The following is a 25,526-nucleotide window of genomic DNA, read 5'->3' on the forward strand; positions in this document are numbered from 1 at the left end:
AACTAATGTATTGAATTAATTAACTATTAGATATTTTGCGTTTTTTATTTTTAAATTCTTACCACTTAATTTCTTATCTCGTTTATCGAAATCTGATATTAAGCCAAGTCAGCTTATGATATTCGTGAAAGAAGACTAATTTCCGGTGGTATCTGTTTCGAATAAACGTTTCCCCGGAAGTTGGGTCAGTTGTAATTGATCAAGAAGATCGATCGTTTCTTCCCCTCCCTTTCTACATAAAAAATTATACGGTATCATGCCATATACTCAATAGTCAGGAACTTTTAGAGGTTTAAAACTTGGATTTATTCGAAAAACAGTCTGACAATTAGTTCAATTGGTGATCTTAGGAAGGTTTATCCACCTTACACGTGTGTCTTGAGGAGAAACATTCATGCGTTCTAATATAGAACGGATATCGGCCAATGACCAGTACGGGAAACTTTCTATTTTCGCAGCTGGTTTATTTAACCGTTGCTGATTTGTCATCAAGGACAGAATGTAAATTCATTCACCTTTTTAAACTGAAAAGAAAAATTAAATATTTTATTGGTAAGTCTATTCTAGATTTTTTTTTTATTTTTGTATTACGAAAACTGCACATACAGCTGATTTGTAGATTTCTACTATTTCAATGATATAAAACTAATTACTTACAGATAAACAGTTTGTATACAAACATCACATTCCATCTTGTAAGGATGACACACCGAAACATATTTTTGTCCCAGTGAATGTCCTGGAAGAACATCCAAAAATAAAGATTTGCAGAGAGTCATGCATGAATAAATAACATGGAACGCGGTTTTTGACCGATTTTTCGCTATTCTGTGGTCCTCACCACCTGACAGTTACGTCAAGTGCTTTTCTTGGAATGTAATTAATCAAAATGAACGGGAAATAACACGCATTTCACTGGAATCTTCTACGCATTCGTGTTTTGTAATTTAGAATTTCTTACCTGATATTACTTGCCGCTTACGTATGACGTCAACTTTGTGACGTGTTCACTATCTTTTGTTCCAAGAGACACAAGGAGGGAAATCATGTGACAAGCTATTAAACATTACATAAGTGCTTCCAGCAAGTGGGGGATGTTATTCACACATCACATGCTGTAGTGATTCAGGGTGGAATGCACACACGATTAGTTTCTCTCCTCTCTCTTTCTCTCTCTCGTGTGTGTTTAATCAATACAAAAATTATGTAATTTTTCATAATACTCATTGGTAAAACAAGTAAAATAGCAGTTTTTAATATTAAAACATGGCTATAATAAATCTTTGGAAATAATTCATTATTTTAAATAATGAAATATACTCGAATTCATAAATTTCTTTATAATATTCAGTTCTTATTCTATTTTCAAATTAAACAAATCAAAACGATGTATTTTTCAGATTAATTTTTAAAAACTTCGTTATCGACAAGTTATCGATTGTTACTGTATTTTAAATGAATTAAGCATAAGTTACACTTTTAATCTCATTATGCAAATTCGGAAAAGTGGGTCATAGTCTCCTTAATTTGTACCTCGGATATTGAATAGTTGTACAGATCCAGGCCTAGTGTAGTTCTTGATGAATCTTGCCCAAGGTGTTGATCCGATGCAACGGTGAGCCAATGAACTTATCAAGGTCTTACCAAGTATTTATCGGTGTCAAGCTAAACGGCATTCTCTCGTAAGTGATAGGTCCAGGGAAGTAATTTTCTTCGCAGATAGAATTTAATGATTACTTAAAGGGGTCCACATTGTGTCACTTGTTAGAAGTTTTCTGGATTGATAGATCTAGATTTATTATACACAATACATAATGGATTTTTCTCATACTTCATTTAAGAGAGCCTAGCGGGGGAGCTGTAGTTATTAACTCCAATCTAATTTCGTGCTATAAAACTGGTACAAAACAGGTGATAAAGCTAAACATCAACTGGCGGTTAATTAGAACTGAAAATGTCACGTGCTGGAGAGCAGATCTCGCAGAAGGGGACCTCGTACGTGGGTTTGCAGCCCCGGAGTCATTTGCCACCGAGCCCGGTGATTTGTGGGCTGTCAGGGGCTGAGTTACGGGTTTGACCTCGAAGGGGCCGAGATGGGTGCCTGATAAGCACTCTGTAGCCCTGGCAATATCCCCTGCCAGCTGTTGGCATTCTATGACATCTTTATTACGAGCTCGTTCTATTCACTTCGAGTTATAGAGATTCTGCTTTGCTACCGTACTAACTGCAGGTCCCAAATATACGCAGGTACAAGATTCGTATGATCGATAACAGAAATTTAATTCAGTTCTTTATTTTGATAAGACAATTGACTAATTGAAACGAAAAAATTGTTAGAGATCTGAATAAAATGTTTAATCATTCATGGATTTAAGCAAAACATGCGAAAAATTATATAATTAGAGGATATTGTAGTGAATTAAAATGAGAGATTTGCAATATGCGTGAGAAGCGGTATTCGTGTTGAATTTTTATATGCATAACTGGATTCTTTTCTTTTTTGAAATGCTTATTTCATCAAGGTAAATGACCTCAATCTGAATTTTCGGCATCACATATTAAACACCGCCAAATTTTGCCTATATCAAATTCGATCAATTTTAATTTTAATTTATTATAATAATTAAAAAATTAATTATTTGCTAGGTAAAATTTTTTTTTTTTCTCGTTTATTATGTTATAAATAGATATTGTTTCGAAATCTTAGAGAGAACAATGACCCAACAAATGAAAGGAAATGGAATAATGTTTCTCGTATTTAAAATCAACCTTGATAATGTCATGGAGATAATTTGATTAATTAACCGAGCATGTGAAACAGCGAAATTCGATATGCATTTAACTTTTCTTCTGTTAGTTTAAACTGTTACATCGAAGTCTATAAATCTTCTGTCGCCATTCTGCCCTGAAAGTTTTTTTTCCCCTCTTTCTTTCTTTCGTCATTATATCCAATGAATTTTCAATTTATTATATAAAGTTTTGATAATTGTTTAATCAGTTTCGATACTTTTATACGCATCAAAACAGTAATGATAATGTTGATTGCTGGCAACATGCTGAAATAAAAATTAAACATGTAGATACTGAAGCCTTATTGCCACTTGTTTTTCTTGAATTAAGGATAATAAAACAGATTAATAAAAGAGTCAGTACGAATCTACATTGCATCATTCGCACAGTAACTTTATAGTTTCAATATTAGATGTAAAACTAGTGATAAATTTTTCCAACATTTCATTATTTTTGTCAAATATTTTTGCAGATTTAAATTTTAGATATTCTTCGTTTCATAACAGTTATTAACGATGATATATTTTTAATTATAATATAAAAAATATTCACGAAATTGGAAGAAACAATAAGTAAATGTCTTCGTATTTTGTCCTTTTCAACACCTCAGGAACACAACTGTCTTTAAGGCGGAGTCGACCTTTTATTTGAGGCTGTTCATCCGCCTGGATATGCAAAAACGTTTAAAAATTCCTGGGCGACGGCACAATCGTGAAATATATTAATTAATAAAATAGTCAGGACAGCAATGAAGTATAAAAAAAATATTCCCAGATTAATTTATCGTGCGATCGTCCTGGAATCTTTAAACGTTTTTGCATATCGAGGGGGGTGAATTGCCTTAATTAATAAAAAAAAAAGGTTGACTCCTCCGTAAAGACCGTTGCGTTGTGTTCCTGAAGTGTTAAAAAAGAACAAAATAGGAAGACATTTATAATATATTTTATTGTTGTCGTGGCCATTTTATTTATTAATAAAATTTATAATTTTGAATGGCATTGGTTTACATTAAGCAATGCCAACTGTTACCAAAACTAGAACTGTTTGTTGGAAATATAAAAAGGAAAATTCAGAATTAAAAAATAATAAATTCTGAAATTTTATAATTTCGAGATCTATTAATTGTTTTTTGCTTTTTTATATAAACATTTTAAGAAGTTTTATAATATACACATACCTTTAAAAAAATATACTTTTGATTTACAGCGTAGCTTAAGTGCCAAAAACACACACGAGAAATCCTAATTGCTTGAAGATTGATAGTCACTTCTAGTTGAAAAATTTCTGAAAGTATTTTTATATTAATATTTCAGTCGAAAGGCATTTCGGTCAATATATTTACTTCATTGCATTTTTATATTCAGATAAAATTAATTTTATTTGAATAATTAATTTAATATCTTCCATCGCTTAGTCTATTCAAAATTGTGTTTGAAATTGCCAAAACTAAAATATATATATATATATATATATAACTAGATAAATACTTTCTAAAAATTAATTCAATTAATAACGCTTTAAATTCAATAATATAAAATAAAAAAAGAATTACTTGTTCATTAGGCTCACCTCTATATAATAATAAATATATTTTAAAGGAAATATTATTATTATTTTTATAAAATTCTCTACTTTTAAGTACAAATCTATAAAATATAAACACTTATTATTAACTTTCGTAAGTAATTTTAATTTAATTTCAGTAAGGAATTAAATATAAAGAAGTTTTTAATTAATTAATACGATTCAGACTAAAATATTTGTTTGATTAACCATACTTTGATAAAAATTAGACTAGTTAAAAGTATTTTATATTTAATTTTTACCATTTTGTGAAGCCATGAAATAATTTAAAGTTAAAATTAGTTAAGTTTAAAATAGAAAAACTAATTTTAAGCTTAACTAAAACGAATAAATTTAAAGTAAATGTTAGTGAATTGATTAAGATATGTTTTTAAGTTACGATATTTAAACGGAGAAAAAGTCTGATATCGTTCATCGCAGATAGAAAAATAACATCATTTTCATATCATTTACTATAAATATTGAAGTCCATTCGATTAGAAAGTGTTTTACGTTGTAAAAATATATTTTGAAGTTTAACATTTCTGTTATATATATTTATTTAACTATGTTTTATTATAAATATGACCATTATTTTTACAAATTAATTTACAATGGTTAATAATTCTATAGGAAGAAAAATATTTATTTACAGTTATTTTCCATCTTTACTTATCGTAGAATAAAGTGCACTGTGTCTCTCATATTTATAACGTAATCAGTTATATATTTATTTAATCTAAAAGTTGGGGTAAAATTAGATTAAAATTATAAAATATATATAAATTATAAATATTTTTGAGGCATATATTTTTATTTATTTAATAAAACATAGCTACATTGAATACTATTTTACTCGAATAATTTAATTAAAATAACATTACTTTAGAATAAAGCTATAAACCTACTAATGGAAACAAGAAACAATTGTTTCCATGAATTAAACATTAGCATACGAAGAAAATTTAATTAGTTTTTTGCCATCAAAACATCACAAGAAGATTTTTAAAAAAATTATTTTTAATCATAATTAAGGACGTTATAATCAGTTTTAAATTTAGTATCATAAAACAAGAGCATGAAAAGTATACTATAATAGAGTTTTAAATGTATAAAAACTATACTAAAAAACAAAATGTAGGCAAAATTTTTAAGTTTACATTAATAAGTGAAAACATAGAGACAAAAGGGCATTGCCTTGCACGAGAAATTCTATAGGGGCATTGCCATATGAAAATGATGTTTTGTTTTTAAAATTCTTTTGTATAGTTTTAAGCAAAATGACTATTAATGTGTTATGAATTCCAAAAAAAAAATCTCTTCTTCGAAATTCCTCTATTAATTAGTATAATTGTACTAATATTGATTTTTATATAAATTATCTCACCTTTTTATAATTATTAAAATTTTTGTGTGAATTTTTATTAAATATTTCTTGCTCGTAGAAAATGTTATCTCTGTGTTTACATTCCGAAATATTGTTTATTTCAAAATTGATATTACTTGATTGATTTTTTTGTTTGTTATATATTTATTTAAATTTTTTAAAATTTATTTACTACATGAAAATTATAAAGTTATTATTATTATATTTAAATATATTACATATTTTTTTATTTTTTAATGTTGTTATAAAAATATTAGTAGCTGTCGAACAGTTCTATTGCATATTAATCCAATTAAATGAATGCTTAATGATAATGATGTTTTAAATTTGGTGTATTTCTGTGTGAAAATGATAAAAAGTATAGACGTATTTCATTCATAGGACTGTTTCTTGCATAACATTATATATATAAGATTACGAAAGAAACCTAAAAGTAGTCTTCACTACTGAAATAAAACTTAGCTTTATGTTATGTTATTTCCTAATAGAAATATAAATTTTATTGTTTATAAATGTCTTTAAGCCATGAAAATATAAAATATATATGAAATGTAATATTTATTTTTGAAAAATATTCTTCTGAAAAGCTTATAAGTAGAAATTGGTCAAGAGTAAGCTTCCAAAATTTAGTAAGTTTCTTAGGTTCATTTAAATAATAACAAAACACCGAGGTGTATTAGTACAAAATTTTTAATTTTAAAAAGATTTTATGAGAGTAGTGTCTCAATTTTAATAATATTTTATTATTGACATAGAAATAAAATATCAGAATGTAACACTGTGTTGTTTTCTATATACCGATATTAGAAATTCGAAATGACATTCTATAATTAAATTAATTTACAGTTATTTTATTTCAGTATTTAATAAAGCAATTTAGTTATGCTGTTAATAAATAAATAAAAATTAATTCAACAGTTTTATAACAGAAATTATTGTATTTTATAATATAATTGAGATGGGTTGATAATACTTTAATAATAATAAGCGCAGAGCCTAAACGGTTAAGAGTTGAAAGTTGAAATTTGGTACACGTCATGAGAATGTACAGTAAGAAGGGATTTTTCGAAATTTTCCCCCGCGGGGAGAGGGAAAGGGTTAAGAATTACCCTGAAGAACTCGTCTTCTACTATTTTAGATGCCGAGTAATAAAAATTGTGGTTATGTAAATCAAATTCTATAATATAATATACAATAGAAGGGTTAGAAGTACGAAATTACCTAATATTAATGTTTGTTCTTATTTTTTTGCCAGGAAAATGCCGAGCTTTACCTGCTGGTTGAACTATATTTTCTACTGTATTAGTTACAGTGTCATAAAAAAATATATATATGGTAAAATTTTAAAACGGTTAAGATTCTTCGAATTTTTTCAGTTTTGAGTATTATTTACGCATGATTTAATAATCATATAGGTGTATAAATGTCAATTTGCATTCGTACTTAGAGAAATAATCATTTTTTGGAGTGAAGGACGTGTAGTAGTTGACATTGAAGTGTAACTAACAGTTACGAAACTTAAAAAATGCGGTACGTGCAGATATTCAAATCGAACAGAAGAAAAATTTAAATGAAGCTATCTTGTCGATCGATGTAATTTTTCTTACATTGTTTTTTTTTCTTTTCGAGAAGAAATGTTAATTAAATAAAATTAATTTAATTCTTTCATTTCGTAATAAATTTATAATAAAATTTATAGTATTAGTGATAAAAGTCTTTCGAAAACAAACGGTAGATGATCGTTTATATATTTCTAGATTATAGCAAACAGATAGTCCTATTTATATTGATTTAATCAAGAGCAATAAGTCCAGATAGTGATAAGGAATACGATTTACTCAAACTATATATAGGTATTATCGAGTTTAGTTATCTGCTTGTATTTATAAATTGTAGATAAGTGAAAGTTTATATTTAAAAACATCAATTAAATATAATTGTCATTTCTTACCAAATTGAGTCATTAATTTTAAATAATTTATTTTCATTTCTTATATTAAAATAAAATAAAAGAATATTGTCATTCGCGTCATAAATAAAAAGCATGACAATATTCTTTGACACGCTTGTATTTCATTTGATTTTAAAGGATAAATTCACAATACATTAATATAAGCCTACTGTAAGTTATATAACAGATTAATACTTTTGATAAGATTGATTTATTTATTTAGTTTTTAATTAAGTTATCGAGTACAGAACAAAGTGTTAGATTATTTAAGAATAAAATGCGAACCATTTAACAATTTCTAAATTAAGATTTTAAATACAAAATAATAATAATCAGTCGCTGCCTTTCTTATGCCTACTACGTAATCAGCCATGCTACTTCAATATAGAATATAATCTAAAAGCTAGAAATTATTATTTTTGTTAACATTATAAAATATTTGAATATTTTTTTATCTAAAAATCTCTCCGTGAAATTTTAAGATAAAAGATGAAGTTATTCAGAAATTAATAGGCTTTAATTTAATATTTATTAATTTATTCTTTAATAAATCTCAATTGTCAAAAAATTGTCTTCGATGCATAGAAAGTGTTAGAATATAAGCCTTGATTTATTTCGTATTTCGCCTTACTAAATTACTCCGATATATTCTTGATTAATGAGATCGGAAATATCTAATAATATCCGACGGTGGATAAGACTTTTGAGCTCCGTTCGAAATAAGATTTTAAATTAAAAAATATAATCTTTGAAATCCCTTAATTGAAACTTCTCTTTTAAAAACCGATTATTTTTCTTAAAATATTACGAAAAATTATAATTTTTCTGTCAAAGAATCATATCGTTTTTCGTTCCTGACCGATTTCCGATTTTATTACTAGTAAAGTCTTTGTAATAAGCAAAATTAAAGCTGATAATATAATCTATCCGAATAGAGATTTGAATAGGCCTAATTGATGAATTCAAGTGTTGCACATGCAATTAAGATGAATATTTAAATACAATAGATTTCGTATTCAATTTTTACATTATAAGAAAAAATAGAGAGAAAACGTTAACAAACACAAAGTAAAATAATATATATATATATATATATATATATTCAATAAAGGTATTAATATTATTTATAAAATACAGAGATTAAATTCAGGGGTGAAACTACTGGGAGGTTTTGGGAAGTCAGCAAATTACGCAGTCAATAAATAAATGTTGATATTTATAAATAAACTGGTAACAAATATACGTTATTATTATTATTATTATACAAGAGTTGATAATGAAGTTTCGAACTAAGAAGCTTATCTAGAACAACTTAAAAAGGCAATGGTCGATTTTTAAAGAAATATATATGTTATTATATAAATGACGATTGGAATAGAAAATACTGTATTAATAACATTTCTGTATTGAAGCGGAGCGTTAACGAATCCTTTTCTATATGGTTTATATAATTGAGTTCATTCTCAGAACTTGATCGGCCGATTTTAATAAACCGATACTGTCATTTTACTTAATGATACGAGGAAACTAAAAATATATTAAAAATCCGGGTCCGTGATTTCGTTTTCGAGATACAGTGGGGTCAAAGTGACAATGTCCAAGGTCGCTAGCATGAGCGTATGTATTTTTTAAAATTTTTTTTATTTATTTTATATTCAAGTCAATAATTTAGCAAGTCAATAATAATCTGTCAGACCACTTTGTCAGAAAGTAGACTGATACGGACAAGATGGTTCAAATGCATTCCCCGTATAAAAATGAGTCAATAAAAGATGATGATTTCTTAAAAAGTCGATATTTCCATTACTGGTATATAATTACAGGCGGATAATAAGAGCAGTTATTATTAAATAAAACTAAAAAATAGATTAATTTTTAAATTTACAAATATATAATAATTGATTATCATATACTAAACTTGTTTCATAAAATGTTAGTGACAAGTTTAACAAACTTACATTTAGATCCAGGGTGTCCAACCTGCGGCCCAATAAACATGTAAACAAAACTGACAAATTTTTAAATTCTTTTATTATTTATTTATTTCAATGGCATAAATTCAACGAAGAAGTTTCACAAAGCCGTAAACCTTTATACATATTTTATTTTTGTGTGGAAAAGCAATATTTTCAAATATTTGGAAATGTGTGAATGAGGAAGGAATACTAAATAAAGCAGGAGTTGTGAGTCAAAGGATTATAGTCCCCAAATTAAGGAAAAAAGAGAGAAAGGCCAAAAGATAAAAAGTAGTGAGAAAGGTTAAATAGATCTTCTGTTATGCAAATGTTGACAAATATTAATTTTCCAGCCTTTCTCACTTTTTTATCATTTGTTTTTCCTCTCTTTTCCCCATATTTGGGTCTATAATCCCAACTGCAGCTTTATTTAGTATTCCTTCCAGTATTGCAAGATTTGGCTACTTTGCGCCAAATTTGGCTACCCTTCATTTCAGTTTGGAGTAAAAAATATCATTTGGCGCATTGGCTACTTTTTGGGCTGCATATTATTTACAAATATATTAGTTGAATAAAAATGCACTTTAAAATAATGTTTCGTCGTTTCTTTATTAATCAGAGACCCAAATAAAACAAATATTTGTGTTTTTCAAATTAATTTTTGTTTGTCTCCCTTATGATAAATGAATTTATCTATTTCTAAGTAAATATTGAAAGTGTCTGTAGAAGTAATTTTTTAAAATATCCTTTTTCGTGATAAAGTTTTAATACTTATTACTATAATCTAGATATGTTAATCCTTAAATATACTTGTATATTTAAGGATTGGGCCACAAGTATATTTCATATACTTGTGGCCCATAACTCCACGACTTCTTCCAATGTGGCCCAGTGAAACAAAAAGGTTGGACACCCCTGATTTAGATGATTCATTTTCATATTTTATTAATACATGACTATAAATCATTTAAATAATTTCAACCGTGTAAATTAAAACTAACATTTTGAAGTAATTTTGTTATAAGGAATCAAAATGAATTCGTTTTGTTGAGTGGAGAACTTTTAAAGTTTTATATTTCGTTTTCTAATAAAAATATCTTTTATTTTTTTATTGGAAAACTAAAAGAAATTTATAAAATTTTTATAACAATTTTCACTTAGAATCAGTTATATTCAATAATGGATAAATTGAGCGTTAAATGAAACTAAGTTTTAAAGTAGACTTTTAGTTGAGCATTACGTATATTTATTTACTTATCAAATGCTGTTATATAATTGTTTTACTTCACTAAAATATAAAAATTATTTTAAAACAAAATAAAACTCTGTAATAATCATATTTTTATTTAGACATAAAATTGTTTGTAAACAATAAAGATATTAATACTAATATAACATTTATTTCTGTATACTAGTACTTTTTTATATATTAACAGGACTTATTATACTGGAAACTATGGATGCAGATATTTAGTCTTAGATATGCAGACATTATTTCTGATCTGTAAGACTACATATTTAATTTGTATTAAAATAAAGTAGGGTATGGGCTCCTATTGCCGACCGCTTTCAGTAGTCGACCATCTAAGCCGAAATCCGTGCGTAATTAGTCTATCTGAACAGGTTTAGGCGAGCTATCTTTACAGGAAGCATAATAAGATGATTCTCAATGGCATGTAAGAATAACAGATTTCTTCACTCACGGGGATGGGAAAAATTTTTGCTCAAACCTCTTCTGGTAGAGTCGTAAAGTAGTGTCAAGTCTCTAAATGATAACAAAGTCTAAGAATCTGTGTTTCAGGTGCATATTTTCTACAAAATGGCTGTTATTGAGCTCGCTTACTTGTTTTTGTGGGTGGTAAACTATCAAAGCACCTGCCGTAGCTAACAATTTGAGTCAATTCTGATCTAATATGTAAATAATGAAGTGGTCGACTACTAGATTTAAATTCGCACGTTCGACCGCGGTGGTCGAGTACTGGAGTTCGTGATTTTTTTCGTAACATGCGTCCGTGATTGAAAATGCACATGCCAGGTCTTCCTTCCACAGTTGTTACGTATGTGAGGCTCTCGATGAAGGAAAACTCAGTTGTCGACTGCCATAAACGATCGTGTGACTACTCTGGTTGACTACTGGCGCAGAATAACCACTGATGCACGCCTGCTTTCCAATGCCTGTTATTCTAGGGTATTTAATATTTAAATGTAAAGTCAATCAAAATCATCCATAAAATCCGAAAATAACAAAATTGACAGTTGCATAATTCAGTGCAGGTGTCATAGCATAAAATTGCCACCAGTAAAAAACAAAGTCCAAACACGCATAATAAATCAGTATACGGTGGAAGTCCTCTCTGATACTCTTTCTACTGTTAGAGTCCAAAAAGTGTCTATCAGAGCCGCATCAAGTTCTGAAAATTCTGAAGCAATCCATCCCGATTCAAATCTATCTCTAGAAATTCCATATACATCATCACATGGAAACGTGTCTCCTGGCTTTTTTCATTATTTGTGTTGTCCACAATCAATTGGTAGAAAAAGAAACGTGAACGAAAAAGACATCCATTGCATCCAATTCATGTACAGAGTTCGTACTACAAAACGAAAGAGCAAAAGCAAGCAAAACAGAAGAAAAAGAAAGGAAGAAAATGGAAAGACTGAAGAAAAACGCCGAAAGATCTTCCAGGAAATGCAGTGGCAGAGGGGAAAAACACAGAAAAGTTCTTGCATCACTAAATACAAATGAAGTTGGGATCACTGGAAAGCAAAGTGTGGAAGTTGTGCTGAAGATAGCGATACATAAATGGATAAACTAAAAAAATGTTGGCTGTGATTATTCCAGCAGGTGGTATCATTCGAAATGTTCGCCAATAGCAGGAACCCCTTATGTTACTGCAACAATGCAACTCATATGTGATGTTTGTGTGGTAATAAATCATAATTCACATAAACGTTCGTGTGTAAGATTTCCCACTTATCAACTGAATTTATATAAATAAACATTGCAGTTGGCTTATGTGGTCGACAATTGGATCACACTTGGGAATTTCATGGTCAATTACTATGTGAACAGCCCATGTGTTAGTTTTTAATCCATAATTAGTTTTTCTTCATAATTTAAAAAAAGTCAAATAAAAAATGTTTTCTTTTCCATTACAAGTATAGAACAAACTTTATTCTCATATATGAATTTTCCTTTTTGCTTTACTACACACCGAAATAAAAAATATCGAAGTCGAAAACAGCTTTAAACGGTCGACTGCTGGTGCCATTACCCTATATCTTAGATTAAATTACAGAGTTGACGAGATTCTGATATTTAGTTTTTCAGTTTAAATTTATGAATTATAATAAAACTTATTTAATTATATAGGTGTTTATAATAATTTCAGTGCAAATTTTTATTAAAAAAACAAATTTAATTATTCTTTTACATTAATTAATTAATATGTAAACGAAGTAAACTTTATCCAGTAATCTAAAGATTTAAATTCATTATGATATTTTGTATTATCCGCCAAGTATTCAAATGTAAAATATTACATTATTTTATTTTGTTCTCAACAAAATATTTTATTATTAATATCACATATTTTGTATTTTAATACTTAAATATTTCATTTGTTTTTCTGTAAAGATGTTACTGGAGTAAGCATGAAATGAACGTCTATTTAGTGTTTAGATAGTAGTTTTAATAGTACTTTAATAGTAAATAATGAGTATTAAAAATATAATAATTTATTAAAATAACTTTTATTTATAATTTAACTTTGAATTTATTTTTAACCGCATTTTAAAGAACGTTATTTCATAAGGATTTTTATAACATTGTGAGAGCGATTTGACCAAATCGAGCCGAATGATAGAGTAATTTGAAGTGTATATAGTAGGCCTACTAAATTAATAGAACTTCTGATTCGACAGAAATCGTTTAAAAATAAACAGTGATTTTATTTAACATTATGTTTACGGAGCATTTTTTATTTTCGAACATTTATTTGAACCTCTTCCAATCTAGATAATAAAATGAAAATTAGTCAATGAAATAAAGACAATTACTAGATTTTTTGACATAAGTGAGTATGTACGTCTTGAAGAGGAAAGTAAAAAATTTGCAGTTTGAAAAGTTCTGGAAAGTTGTAGAATGTTCCAGATAGTTTCAAAATAATTATAATTTCAAAAGTTTTAATACTTCCAATAATTCTTTTACTGTTGGAGCTCAAGAAATGTCTGATAATACGTTTCTCTTTCAATGAATTTTTGTAATTCATTATAACTTCTCAATAAAGATACCTATAATAAAAATCAATTGACGTTAATTCAATTTCCCTCCAATAATCTAAAAAACTTTTTATTATTTTTAACATTGAATTCACCTTACCTTCTTTCCAGGTGCACGTTTTCGCCTATGTCAAAAACATCTACTAATTGTTTTTATTTCATTAACCAGTTTCCATTTTCAATTTTTATTACGTTAAAGGGTTCAAATAACTGTTTTAAAACAATTCTCCTTACACATAATGTTTTATTTTTACTCGATTTCCACCGAGCCGTAAATTTGTATTTTAGTATTACATGCACCTCAAAGTCTACTTGATTTTTATTTACTTATCTTTTTAAAAGAAAATGTTAAATCTTATTTCTTCAGGAAAGATTAGAAATGTTTTTGAAGCTCGTGAAATATCTTAAACAAATAATGCAACTCAATTTCATTTTATATACAAATTAATATAAAAATTTGTATTTTAAATGAATATAATTATAATATTTTAGCGTAAGAAGAATGTTAATTAAATCAAACAGTTCTTAGAGTACTATTTATACGAGTACTGTATTCACTTTTAAAATGTCTTAAAATCATCTATTAAATAATGTCATATAATTCAATTTTATTTTAATAATAATTATATATAATTGTTGTTAAAAATTATGTACTGTTGCTGTAACAATATTTTATTCTCCGTTTCTTTTTCTCGTAATGTAAATTAAATAAAGACGTTAAAAGTATATAAAATTGAATTATATGGCATTATTTAATAGATAAGAATAAGTATAGGCCTATATACAGGGTGATTTACTGGTGGCGTTTAGTAGATTTTTTTTAATCAGTGACGGTCAGAAATAGGAAGATGACAATAATAATTAAGTTTATAGAGCAAACAGGAGAATTTTGGTGACCTTGAATGACCTTGAAAATAATTGGTTTTTGAGATACAGAACAAAATGCTTTTTCTTTTTTTTTTTAATTATAAGGGGCGCTTTTGAATCATTATATGGATAGTACGCGACAAAATAAATACCTTTTATACAGTAATAGGTCATATTTTCTTAAGCCTAACGGTTTTCAAGATATCGGTCAGTTTCGTCTAGAAATCTGATTTCTCTTTTTCCCGAAAAGTTCTATTCTGAAAGCTGTTCAGTGGCGTAGCGACGGGGGTGCAAGGGGGTGTAGCATGCACTCGGCGCCACTCTCAGAGGGGCGCCCAAATGGACTCCAAGACAAACTATATGTGTTTCTGGAGGAGGAAGAGGGGCGCCAATAAAGTATCGGGCGCCAGTTATGTTCGCTACGCCACTGGAGCTGTTTATCAGTTTTCGTTCTTTACCTTATCGTATCAGATAGTTGAACAAGTAAGCATTGAATAAATTGAATTGTTACTTTATCAAAGGCATGAAGGAAATCTTTTTTGGTATGATCTTTTTCATTTTTGTGTATATTTATTTGTTTCCTCCGTTTTCGTCAAAACGAGTTATTCAAATAAAGAAGCATTTGATACTCTGATGGCTTTAGGTGCTTTTAGATGGTCTTCATGAACACGAATTAAGGAAATGATTTACTTTCAGCATCCTTCTACAGAAAACACGAAAATCAGAATTCAGGAAAGTTTTCGTAAGATTATTAGTAGACGTAAATTACGAAATGTATTAAATGCCTTTCTTAGAAAAATAAAATCCCTGCATACGTTAAGAAGGTAGACATTTTCAGCACCTAATTTAAGTAAAATTTAAAATGTACTGTACTTTCATTACTATCATGTTTCTGTCATGTAAAGCTTTTTTGATAAATAAACTGATAAACTTGGTTCCCAGCATAGAAACTTTTGGAAAATAGAGAAATCGGATTTAGAAGAAACTGGTCGATATCTTGAAAACCATTAGGTTTAAGAAAATGTGACCTATTATAAGGAGTTTTTATTTTGTCGCATACTATACATATAATGGCTCAAAAGCACTCATTATAATTTAAAAAATCCTATTTTGTTCTTTCAAAAACCGCTGATTTCCAAGGTCATCCAAGGTCGCTAAAAATTGTTCCCGTCTGCTCTATAAACTTGGTTATCAGTTCCATCTTTGAAGGTTTTCGAGAAAAACTACTGAATCCTGAATATTCATACTTATTTTTAACATTAAATTATTATAGGATTTGTTTATACAAATCATAGAATCTTTATTTAGCAATATTTAGTTTTTATATTTAATTAATTTAGAGTTTTAGGAAACGAAAAACATTATCTATTTTTAAGACTTTTGTTAACTTTAATATGGGCTATACACGTGAATTCATACATTAACGAAAACATTATAATTCAAGTATCAAATACCATTAGAATATACTTGAAAATTTAAAATTTCGTAAATAATGTTTCCTTATTTTGCTCCATTTTTACATACTGTATATTCACTGGATGATTTAATTATTAAAATCTATCTTTACGTATATCCTGTATATCCTGGCTTCTATCCAATTTTATTATCTTCATTTAGATTATTTCAAATTTTTGACTTTGCTTCTAGTGTTTTTTTTTTTTTTTTTATTGTATATTATATTCTATTGTCTATTGTTAACATTTCCAATTTTATTCATTTTCGACTGAATTTCAATTTTTGTCTAATAGATTTTTAATGTACAAAGTTAACTAATTTTTAAAGTTCTCTTTTATCGTGCATATCTGTCTTTAATTAAGTTTGTCAGTAAAGCATACATTTATAGAATTTCATAGAAATCAATTATAATTATTTTAAAACATCTTACAACAGGAGGTAACGACGTGGCCGTACAGATTTCAATAATACTGTTTGTGTGGGCAAGTTTTGGTACTAAACTTTATTGAAAAAAGGAAGAAATCGTACTTCTCATAAGTTTTCAAGAAAATCCCGAGACATGTTTTGAGGAACCTCTCCTCGAATACAATGTGGTTCAGTTGCTGTGTACTTTACTCGTAGTTGCGAGGTGGTTGTTTCGAGTTTCAACGAATGAAATTTTTTAAAATTAATTCTTTTTTTCACAAAACAATTGTAAATTATTTGAATTTATACATTTTTTCTAGTCGTGTTTTATTAAACATGTGGGTTAATGTTACCCTTGGTGCCAAGATGGCGGCTCGTCTCTGATTCCAGCAAGGAACAGTGGGACGCACGTTCTAACCTAACCTATTCTTAATTACCATAATTATTAGCAACCAAATTATTAGAATAGGTTAGGTTAGGTTTGAACGTGCGTCCCACTGTTTCCTTGCTGGAATCAAAGACGATCCGCCATCTTGGCACCAAGGGTAACATTAACCAAAATGTAAATTTTCTCTTCCTTGATAACTCAGAAAACTCTTCAGAATTGCTATCTGTTAAATACAACTGTAAAGCTTTTTACATCTGGGAATGTAATAATAATATAAATAATTTGACATTTTAATAAAATTTTGAGCGATTATAACTATTACGAATAATTGTTATATTACAACAGTAAATTATCGTTCGCTGTTACTTCTCTGCTTTCTTATTGTTTATATCATAAGTTTATTTTATTTTCATACCTAACAAATCAAACAGACAGTTAAAGTGATAACGTAAGAATAATAAAATCATAAACTGTAAAATAATTAATTATTCGAGTCTTTAAATTTATTTAAAGCAATTTCGAAAACGACTTTTTAAGGGGGGAAAATGTACAGTTTTAATAGAATATAAATATATAAAATGTATGAATTTATGATATGTACAATTATTTTATGTAAAAATTGCATTGATTTGAAAAAAACTTCATTGATTGAGACTGGAAGCAGCAATTCGCAACTACGCTTCAGCCGAATCACTCTGTCTTCGAGGTGAGGATGCAGCTAGATCATTTATAATAAGGGTGCTTCTAGCAAATTATGTAATGGCCTTACCAGAGCTTGTGGTTACGGAATTCTTCGTGGAAAGAGGATCCGGAGATCCGAGCCGAAAAATTTTTAGAAATGTAACATAGTATATTATATTATTAAATTATGTACAGTATGTACAAAACCGAACTAAAATGTTCGAAATTTAACTGTTAAAAATTATATATTTATCGAAAAAATATAAATAATCAAACAGAATTTCGTCATTTGGAACAATGGACACGGATAACCCAAAATTTTCTAGGGTGGCTGAACACCCCCCTCCAGCTTCAGGCCTACTTCGAGGAAAGATTCTGCTAAACTTATTCATTTTCTCACGATTTTCTAACTTCTATTTTCTCGAAAACCTTTGAAAAGAGCGCTTTCTTCTTTGCTCAATAAAGGTTTATACCAAGACTTATCCATACAAACAGTATTATTGGAATCTGTGTGTGGTCACGTCGTTATCTCCTCTTAATTATAGTATATATAGACCTTTATCACGACTTTGATGATATTAACATCTTGAATGTCATGACGTTGTTTTCTAATGATTTTAAATATAACAACTAATAATAATAGCTCAAAAATACTTTTTTTTTTTAACTTCGAACTTATGATCATTAAAAAAGAAAAGAAAGAAAGGGAGGGAGAAAATTAGGTTGTATTTAAAATAAGCTGTTATAAGGGCGAATTATAATTCTGTTTTTAACTAGTTTTTAATGTTATCGATTAAAAAAGAATGTTTGGCAAAATCATTATAAAAATTCAATCATTTCGACAAGACAAAAGAAATTAGAGCTATATTACTATCGTAACTTCAAGTAAAAGCTGAAAGTATAGGAATAAATATTACTCCTGCATATTTATAAACAACAATGGTGATGTATTTACTCGCAGTGATCAATGAACAGGATGATTTTTAATGACGTACAATGCTGTTTGGAACATCGCGATAGAAATTTTTTAGGAAAAAATAAACTAAAGTACGTGCCAAAATCAAAGAATCACAGATTTCAAGAATAAAAAGATTAGACTAAGAAAACGGCAATCGTAAATATCTCTAATTGTAAATGTGGGAATAAAGAAAATGACAAATTAGTGTTTTCCCGTCTATATTAGATTTAAAAGTTTAAGTAAGAGTCTTCTGCAAAGATAGAGAGGAATTTATACTTTTTTCCTCTATCTTTCTGATTAATATTATGATGTTGGAATATTTTTCTATTTGCATAAAAAATAAATAAATTTATATAATCTAAAGTCTAATCTATAATGATCTAACCTATAAAATTTATATAATCTTTAACATGTCTTCCGTCGTATGAATTCTGTCAATATATATATATATATTTTAATGAAATTCATACGGAATTCCATCAAAATTTACACATTAAATTTACTGAAACTGCTTTTTTAAATACAAATGAGTTTTCATTTAAAAGATCACTCAATTTACTATTATTAATAAATAATTCTTATAACAACGTTATAAATATATACTGTAGAATTAGCTTACTGTATCTATTTCTAAAGTTATGAAATGTCATAACAAATTTTTGTGTAATGTGCTCTTTTTATATATTATATTTAAGAATATATTGTGTTTTATATGCTAGATATATACTGGCATTCCCATATTTATATACAATCAATTTCTTTTCTTATTGAGGCGCACATTGAACCTCATCGATGGTACCGAATCCTGCAATGTCCTTGGCCTAATTTTCGAGAGTCGAAAAATTATTGAATGTTTAACTCTTGAAGAGAGAATAATACAAAATATAAAATTATAAAGGGAGACTAATTTAAATACGATTCTCGTTTCAAACTTAGGAATGGAAATTATCCATGGTCTATAGATGCAACTGATGCACTTTGACGAATCGTATTTCACTTTCTGGTCTCTGTTTAACATATATATGAAATTAAACCTAATCCCAAAAGAATAATTATTATTTACAATCACATCTGACATAAAAGAGGGTGACAATCTTGACGCTTGGAAACAACTTGCTAGGATGCATAAACTGCATCAACGTTGTTTTTGCCGCAGAATATGAAAAGTTATCGGAAATTTTCGTCTATAAGTTAAAAACTAAGCCTTGCTTCTACAGTAGTACAGAGTTTGTCTCACTCTCTATTTCTAATTTGAAAGTTGTTCTACTTTAACGGTTTAAAAAAATAGTACAGTAATTGCTTGATATTTGGGTTCGTCTTCGATTTAGGATACAGGTTCATTTTTGTTAAAAAATCTGTACTTGTTGAATTATAAAATAGATTTTTAAGAAGTAGTATATATACAATCGATTTTCGTGTGTAAACGTTTAATGTGATACGTATATATTAAAGCGTAATTGTGAATATACGATATGTACTGTATAGCCTACAAGCCCTGGACCACCCAAGCTTTTTGTGATTAAGCTATTAAAAATATTACATTAGCTTTTATTTCACCGACCGAAGGAATTTCTGCAGAAATTTCGCTATATCCTCTTAATATAAATAGGGTGAACAAATTTAAAAAGTATGATTAAGATATTTTTATCAGGCTATTAATAAAAAGAAGAAAATTGAAATTCGAAAATTAAATGTAAAATATTTTATTTTGTATTATTATAATCATCCCTTCTTTTATGATAATACTTTAGAAAAAACTAAACTTTTATATACTTTTTAATTTTAAGTTACTGATAGTTTTAATAATATAGAAAACAAATAAAGGGCTTAAAACATTTTCATCAACTTTTATATTTTTATTAGGAAATTACGAACAGAGGCGTATCCACAGGTTGCTTATGGTGCTGCAGTACCCACTCAATTACAAAGCAATCAGTTTTGTTACATTAAAATAAAAATAATAATGCATATCGCATGACTTCGATCAGGCAAGATTAGGTAATTAAACTTAGATTCTATGGGATTATACCTTAAATCCCCTCGAATCTATCCTAAGCAGCACCCATATTCTCAAAATCCTGGATACGCCACTGATTACAAATATATTTTAATTTTAGTTATTGAGTGATTGTTTTATATTTTATATGATTTTATATATTTATTTTTCTTGTATGTTAATATGAAATAAATATGGCGGTATTCTCCAAAACTTTATAAAAATCAGAGTCATTGAAATAACCACTGTAAATGTCCCAAAACAGACTCACTGTCCATCGATAGAGACGAACTAATAACCAATTATTACTACGTAAATTACAATAAAATACTTTCATATCACAATGTCAGCCTAAAATTAAAATTCCTTACATTAAATTTATAATTTCTTATTATTATTTTTATACGTTTTTCTTTATATTTTGCATTAAAGTACAGTATATGTATAGATATTATATATATTTTTTGTAATATATGCCGCGAAACATTAGGATAGGCTCACGGACACTATCTGAAAAACACTATTCTAGAATGTCTCGACTCGATCTTTAATTTCATTATGAAGATAATTTAATGTCCTTACTCAAGGGTTAATTGAAAATATATTTAAGCTATACAACTATTATTATATTATAAAAGTTATTTAAAAATTTAGGAAAATTGTAACGAATTTAGATATTTAACTGATCACCATTTATATATATAGGTTTAATATTATTTAATTCGTTTTTCGTTATTTATATGATATGGTTTAACTATATAGGTCAAAGATTTTTTATTACCTTTTTCTTATATTCTGTAGTAATAAATCTATTTAGATTAAAGATAAACTACTCGAACATTTGGAATTAACATTATTAAAGTAAAATCTACATGCGTTAAAGCTGTAAATTTTACTTTTACTGTATTAATAATTTCATACACTTTATAAATTTTCGAAAGTATTAATGTAAATATTAAACTAAGTGTTTTCTAATAGTTTATAGTTGGAAATTTAGCGTTTAGGCCTAATTATTATAGAATACAAAGTCATAACTCGTTTTCGATATCATACGAACAGCTGAATATTACCTTTTGATGGTTAAATTATGATTTTGAAAGAAAATATTTTATTATTATTAAAGTAAAGAAATGAATAAATTAATTGAAGGTTCAACGTAAATCAATATTGTTTGAATATGACCTGTAAGTAACAATTAACTATTATTGATAAAGAAATAATATGACACAATATTCTTGTATCTAGGCCTATATTTTTTGTGCTTAACTTTTGAATTAAAATAAATATATATATATATTTCTAATAATTCAAATGAGATTTACTCTAAATTGAATTCTGTTTCATTTAATATTTTAAAAACTTGAATATCACTTGGATATTTTTTATGCCTACTACGTCGTTTTCTTTAAAAATTCATAATAATTGTTATTTTAAAATATTAAAATTGGCATTTAATATATCTTTTCGTACACTTACGGTTTTATATGTTGTATCTTTTTAATAATTTTAGGCCTATAAAATGACTAAATTCAAAAGGAAAATATGCAGTAGTTGAAAGGTTTAGAAATTGTTAGTGTTCGGTTAATAAAAATAAAACCAAAGAATTAAATAATTATATTACATTATGTTTTAAATGAAAAGTTTCGCTAAAAGACAAAATTATATTAACATTTACGTTATAATAAATTGACCACCCTAAAATAATGTACCAATATATTTTATAAAAGGACTCATTCTATTTTTCAAATTCATTTTTTTCGTCAGTTTTATTCAGTAAATTTTTTTTTATAAAGTTTATTTTCTACTTTATTTTTTCAATCTTTAATTGTAAAATACATCATTTTTAATCTTCATATATAACGATTATTTTAATTTCACTACTGTAATTTTTTATATTTCGTTTAAATGTTACTTTTTTGTAGAATTTGTTTCGGTAATATTATTTTTTTTGTAGGTTTAACTATGAAGTCAAAATCATAAAAATTAAGTAAAGAAAATAATAAAAATTTATGAATATAATAAAACTACAACCAATTAATTTACTAATATTAAACATCACTAGTAAAAAATGGATATATTTCCGAAACTCATTAGTAAGAATGCTACAGGTATTGATTATCTCGTTAATATCATTATTAATTTCTGTGTTGCTATTGAATCATTAATATAACTTACATTACTATATATATATATATACGCTTATGTTATGTATTCTTTAGCTTATTTATTTTGATTATTTTTATAAGGTCGTAATGTTAATTGTCTAATTGTTTTTTAATTACAGAAGTTTTTTTCATACCTGAAACGAATACAAATAATAATAATGACACGCAAATTTATACTACTAAACGTTCAATAAGGATAACAATTATAAGATATTCACTTCTAATTTAGAGAATGTAAATTTGAAGTAGATATTTTTAAAACCTTAGCAATACTTTCAAAAATTTTAATAGCCATAATATTAAATTTTGTTTAACTAGTGACTAAATTTGGTAATGAGCTACTAAAAATAGATACCTATAATCCATGAAAGCAATTCCAGAACAGAAATCTAAACATTTTTGTTAATTATTTTGCTTTATTTCATTTCTCGCTGAATCATTGGAAATAGACTGTATCGGAAGAGAAATGGCATTCTTTCAATTATATTATATATATTGTAATAAAAACTGCTATCGAATATTGTTAATCAATAAGATCATATTTTATTAAATTTAATTACTTTGAAATAAACATTTATGATGTAAAATACTGGAATAAAATGAACGATTTGAACAATAATCATTATATTGAAAACACACTGTAAGTTATTAAAAGTAGTTAATTTTTGATTTGATTAAAGATGATTAAATAATGATTGGATCTCGAAAGAAAATTTTTCTGTACTTTCTTATCTTTCAATTGTTGTTTTCATTGTTCAGAAAATGAAATTAAATACTAAATAGTAGTCTACGCTGCAGATTCATTGTTTCTGTAATATATATTAATGTTGCTATTTTTAAACAATGAATAGAATGACGCAACAGGCTAATCAAATTTACCTTATGAAGCCTATTTTTATATATATATATATATTTACGCGATAATAAATAAAATAATTATCCTGTTCTGACGGCAGTTTCTTATAAGTATAAAAGAACGATCGGTTGTAAGCTAAATTTAAAACGTTGGTTCGAATTTAGTGTCGAAGGTTCATTTGGTTTTATTAGCTTGTGATTATATTTTTCATAAATAAACGGAAATTTTTGATAACGAAGCATTAATATTCATTTGACCTGGCAAAGTCCTTCGTATAGTTGATGATAACTTTAAGAAAACTTTCTAGAAAGAATCGGTTCTATTATATGGCGATATAAAATGAAGAATGCAGCAAATTTAAACTATAGGCCAGCTTTATTTGTAAATTTAGCAAGAATTAGTTGAATTACGATTCATATATGAAATTATTTGCACGGTAAGAAAGGCGAAGTTTTATCGGAAACTCCTTAAAGTATTACGGTCCGTAACGAAATAATAATAATTACGAATTGAATATATTTAGATATTTGCATAGTTTTAAAAGTAGTGGTTGTTGAAGAAAGAAAAAGACTGTTAATTAATTTTATTAAGATTTCGATAGCAACAAGTACTGGATGCGTTACGACTGCACAAAGCGATGGAGCAATGTCAATAAACGCTGGAGCAGGACGCCGGTCAGTACTCTCTAAAATGTGCGTCTTCATATATTAAAGTCACGTTGACATTGTTTATGTTGTTGATAGAACGCTTAGACCAAAGTAGATACTATGTATAGATCGTCTTTGAATCACCATAACCAAAATTAGGCAGCGAATTTGGATGCATCTCAAGAGAAGTATTCAGGTAGGCGTTATAAGATCCTCTAAACGGGAAGTATGTGTTACGCAGGTGGAATTCCATGTCGAATAGATTTCGATGAAAATATGCACTCCATCCTTTAGGATAATGTTTGTACTTTTGCGCGTTTCAGAAAAATTTTTATCAATAAATACCTCTATCAACTTCCAAGTCACTTCCGCAACTTAGCCTGCGTCGTTACTACGTTTAGATATGACAAAAGTATAGTTTACTTACTCTTTCTGGGGCTTTATTTTTCCATTATCGGAGTTCCTATCCCAATCAAAATATATTTCCAAAATATCGTTTCTTCGTCATTGAACTCCATCCGGATGGTAGGTCAAGTAAGGGTGAGGCGACCGGAATGTAACAGTCAGCACCGCCTAGCAACAGTGTTTTGGGTCAGGGCTACAAAGTATAGGATGAATAACAAATGTTGCTATGAACTTCTCATAACATTATTAATTCATCGAGTATCTGCTCAGTAGTAAGGTATGCCGTCACTCTTGGATCTTTCTCTGTCTATAAACCACTCATACTCTCTCTTTTCAATCCGTATCCAAGCCTCCGAGATTATTAAATTCTGTCAAAATACAATACACGACAATCGTATGATAATCATACCTATGCTCAATAATTCGTCATTACAGTTTATTTCGTAATCCATTCTCATTGTTTTATGTGAAATACAGAATAGAAAATTCTCCGGGAAAACTCGGCTGATGTTTTTTAAATTTTATGCAACTCACTTTTAATGCAGTTTTTTTAAATACAAGCTTTCTTAATGAATACAAATCGGTGCGCGATGACTGTAGTGACAGATCGTGCCACTTACATAAGACTTATAATAGCTATTATCTTCATTTCTACTGAAGTTATTTGTGCACCGATCTCGAGAGATTTGCTATGAGCACGGTAAAAAGTCATCTTGTTATTTATAAATATAGCATATTTGCGTTTTAACCGATTTACATTAAATTGAGTTAATGAA

General features: G+C 27.7%; 1 long non-coding RNA gene across 1 annotated transcript; it reads right to left on the bottom strand.

Moving 5' to 3' along the window:
• Window positions 1-282: 282 nt before the first annotated feature.
• LOC136974099 (uncharacterized) lies at window positions 283-25,446 on the bottom strand. Its single transcript, XR_010880594.1, has 4 exons — window positions 24,773-25,446; window positions 3,968-4,074; window positions 658-739; window positions 283-524 (listed from the first exon to the last, which is right to left on the bottom strand). It is a non-coding gene; the product is annotated as an uncharacterized lncRNA (long non-coding RNA).
• Between the last annotated feature and the right edge of the window lie 80 nt (window positions 25,447-25,526).

This window comes from Centruroides vittatus, unplaced genomic scaffold (assembly GCF_030686945.1).
Source record: "Centruroides vittatus isolate TY-2023 unplaced genomic scaffold, ASM3068694v2 contig_341, whole genome shotgun sequence".
NCBI classification, from domain to species: Eukaryota; Metazoa; Arthropoda; class Arachnida; order Scorpiones; family Buthidae; genus Centruroides; species Centruroides vittatus.